The sequence below is a fragment of the Chrysochloris asiatica genome, unplaced genomic scaffold, assembly GCF_000296735.1.
Source record: "Chrysochloris asiatica unplaced genomic scaffold, ChrAsi1.0 scaffold00205, whole genome shotgun sequence".
Lineage (NCBI taxonomy): Eukaryota > Metazoa > Chordata > Mammalia > Afrosoricida > Chrysochloridae > Chrysochloris > Chrysochloris asiatica.
This window is the reverse complement of record NW_006408723.1, coordinates 4,938,548-4,942,897: the sequence shown is the minus strand read 5'-3', so window position 1 is coordinate 4,942,897 and position 4,350 is coordinate 4,938,548.

Below are 4,350 nucleotides of genomic sequence, written 5' to 3'. Positions count from 1 at the left end.
TACTACCTCCATGAATTTAGGCCAAGTTCAGCAAATTACCCTTGTTTCCTTTATAATTTTATTTTATTTTATTTTATAATCTTCCTCTATTTGAATTCTGATTATCAAGCTATTGAGGCTAGGTCAGATGGGTACTGTCTGCAAGTTTGGGTGTTCTTGTGCATCTCCCCTCACTTCATATAAGCTGATGCTTCACTCTCAGCTCTAGCCCTCTATGGCTATGTCCTTGTCCATGGGCTCAAGTGTCCCCAGGTATCACCACACTTTGGGCCAACCAGCCTTTCCTCTTCTCTCTCTCATCTCCAGGTCAACGGGAGTCAATGGACTCCCGTTGTGGTTGAACTCAGCCATTCTGGGGGTGGGGTGTCCACTCAGTCAGGCACTCCCTGTAGTAAACATAATGGACATATGCAGACAGCGAGAGACCAATGAACAGATACACACACAAAAAAAGAATGTTCACACCTTTATCTCCGTGGTTCAGTCAGGCATCCGTGACTTCGTCTCCTCCAAGATGGAGGCTCCGGGAGCAACTGAGTGTCTCGAATTAGAAAGCAATGGATTTCTTGCTTCTGCTACAAATTCCCCTAACTGTAAGCATTCCAAACTTCTAAATATAACTTTATATGTAGTTCAGAGTTCTGGCACCATCCCCTAAGCCTGCTTGGTCTGGTATTTTGTAATGTTGCTGATGGTGCTCCTCACTACACTTCTACTCAATCTGCCATCTTGTTTGTTCCCCAACTGATTTTTGTATGTTGATCTTATACTCTGCCATTTTGCTGAGTCTTCCAATGAAATCCAGTAGCTTTTTTTACTGAGACTTTGGGGTTTTCTATGTATAGGATCATATCATCTGCAAATAGAGAACTTTACTTCCTCTTTGCCAATTTGGATGCCTTTATTTCCCCTACCTTGCCATATAGTTCTGGCTAAGACTTCTAATACAATATTGAATAGGAGTGGTGACAAAGGGAATCCTTGTCTGGTTCCTGTTCACAGAGGGAAAGTTTTCAGTTTCTCTCCATTAGGAGACGTAGGCTGTTGGTTTTGTATATATGCTCTTAATTATATTGAGGAATTTCCCTTCAATTCGTACTTTGTTGAGTGTTTTTATCAGGAATGGATGTTGGATTTCATCTAATGCTTTTTCTGCATCAATCGATATGATCATGTGGTTCTTTTCTTTTTTCTTATTTATATGGTGGATTACATTGATTGTTTTTCTGATGTTGAACCATCCTTGCATCCCCGATATGAATCCCACTTGGTTATGATGTATTATTTTTTTTGATGTGCTGCTGGATTATGTTGGCTAGGATTTTGTTGAGAATTTTTGCATATATGTTCATGAGGGATATTAGTGTATAATTTTCTTTCTTAGTGGTGTCCTTCCCTAGTTTTGGTATGAGGGTTATGCTTGCTTCATAGAATATATTAGGAAGTTTTCCATCCTTATCTATATTTTGGAATAATTTGAGTAGAATTGGTGACAGGTCTTCCCTGAATGTTTGATAGAACTCAAGAGTGAATCCCTCTGGGCCTGGACTTCTTTTAGTTTAGAAGTTTTGATGACTTGATCAATTTATTCTTTTGTTATGGGTCTGTTCGAGTCTTCTACTTCACTCTGTGTAATTTTAGGTAGGCCTTGTTTTTGTTTAAAAATGTATCAATCTCTTTAAGGTTTTCAAATTTGTTGGAGTATAACTCTTCATATTATTCTGTTATTATCCTTTTGATTTCTGTTGGTTCCCTGTGACATTGCCCTTCTGGTTTCTAATGCAAGTTATTTCCATCTACTCCAACTTTTCTTTTGTTAGGTTTGCCAATGGTTTGTCAATTTTATTAATACTTTCAAAGAACCAGCTTCTTATCCTGTTGATTCATTCTATAGCTTTTCTTTATTCCATCTCATTTATTTCTGCTCTAAGATTTATTATTTCTTTTCCTATGGTGACTGTAGGTTCCCTCTGTTGGTCTGTTTTCAGTTGAGATGCTGTGTTAATTTTGATTCTTTCTTCTTTTTTGATGTGCACATTTTATTGCAATAAATTGTCCTTTCAACACTGGTTTCATTGTATCCTAAAGATGTTTGTTTTTTTTTTAAATTCTTTATTCTGAATTATGTGATAGTTTACATGGGTGGACATCAGCTTCACATTGATCCCGTCTTGTATTGTTTCCTTGCCATTGTTACAATCCCTCCCATACATCGTTCATTGATCAAAGGGTATAACCCACAAGCTTGCCCCCGGTCATCCGCATACCGCAACCCCCCTCTCTCTCTGGGTCCAAAGTCTCCAGCCACTCCATCTCCCCACATCTTCATCTCCTCCTCCATCCCTGGCATCACTGCTTCTCTGGGTAGGATTCCGTTCTCTGCTCTTCTCCTTTGACAGTTCCAGCGACCTCCACTTCTAGACTGCAAGATTAATCACTCCCCTCTCTTTGCCCCAAAACGTCTACCTTTACATTTCCAGCCCTCACAATCAGTCCTGATAACAATTATTCGCTATTGTATCGCAAGAGACCTATCTGCATCTCCTTTCATCAGCCCTGACTAGGCAGAATAGATAGTATTCAGTGGAGATTTTACTCTGATCCATGCCCTCTGGATCTAGGTTTCCTCTTGAAAGCTTATCAGCCAGTCACTTCTTGCCTCTGTAGTCCCCCCATTCTGGGTAGCCAATGTCCAAGTTGCCCATCCCTGTCCTCTCCATGTGCAGAAGAGTTGGGAATGATCATCGCTGTGAAGATTTGTTCACTCCTTTGAGCTATTGCTTCCATAGGTGTGTATCAAGTTCATCAAATTGTATCAGATTATTCTATTTTTCCCCCTCTTTTTTCTTCTTCTAGTTGAGCTCTGATCATTTAGCCATTGATGCCAGGTCAAGTGGGTATTATCTGCAAGTGTGGGTGTACTTATGCATGTGCCCTCTCTTCTTATCAGCTGGACTCTTCACTCTCCACTCTAGTCCTCTGTGGCTATGTCACTGACTCTGGGTCCAAGAGTCCCCTGGACTTGGCACATTGCTGGCCAACCGGTTCTCCATCCGGGTTCATAGGAGTTTTTTGAACATTGTAGGGCTTAGCTTGCAGCTTTATTGCTGTTTTTCCCTCACTTCCCCTTATCAGTGATGAACGTGGTCACCAATCAGAGCATGCATTCCCATTGAGCCTTAGTCTTAGAAGGGGGTTTGCTTTGAGGGGGACCCAACTACTTGCCTTGATGTCTCCTGGGCAACCACTTGTTTGTTCTTGTAGTGATCCATTGGCCTGCCTATATTGTTTTGCATTTTTTTCCATCAGTCTTTCAGGAAGTATCTTCTGTTCTTCTGGCCAATCCAGGCTGGTCTGCTTGTCCTTTCAAGTGGACATTTCCCCTCAGAAGATTCTGGATGCTGTTCAGGATTCCATCTATGGTCTTGTGTAATGCAGAGTCTCCACAGGAAGCCTCGTTCGCTGGGCACGTTGTATCCTATTTTAGGTATTCCAATCAGTCATAGGCAGAAGATGGACTTATAATCTTTCTTTGGTGGTGTTTCTGGCTATTCCTTTCTCTCCCCGTCCAGTGTCTATTTTATAGCAGTATGCCAGGGAAACCAAGATTCAAAAGAGAGCCAAGCATCTTAACATCATTTCCCCCCTTTCCCCCATTTAAACCATTTCTCAATTTCTGTATCCCAGAGCCCTGTTGTTCCAACGTTTTGTATACATCATTATTTGCCTTTGTCCCAATTCAGCTTCACATCCATCCTATTGTATTTCATTTCATTGCAATGGTTAAAATCCCCTCCGTGTATCATCAAATAACCAAAAGATATACCCCACAGGCCCACCCCCACCCCCTGGCTGTCAGGAAACAGGTCCTCTCCCTCCCTGAGTCCCATGTCCCCAGCCATTCCATCTGCCCATGCCATCATAGTCCCCCCATCATTTTGGGTCTGGGCACTTTCCAGCCCCCACCCCCAAGGTATTCCAGTTAGTTATAGGCTGGATCCGGGCCCACGTGTTTTCTGTTGTGATGTTTCTGGCTGTTCCCACCCCTCCCAAGTGTCTATTTCACAATTGTAAGCAAGGGAGACTAAGATTCAAAAAACAGCTAAGCATCCTAACATTATTCCCCTCTTTTCCCCCTTTCAAGCCATGCCTCAATCCCTGTATCCTGAAGCCCTGTTATTCCAGGGTTGTGCATACCTTTTCCTTTAGCTCTCTCCCTCCTACCCCATGTGAACCCATCTGCCTTGTTCTTCTTTTTCCCCTCCCCCTTCTAGTGTATGCCAGCCCCCCCTCCCCGGCTCCCAGGATCTCCTGTGTCTATTCACTACCCCGTGCTCTTTCTTTCCCTCC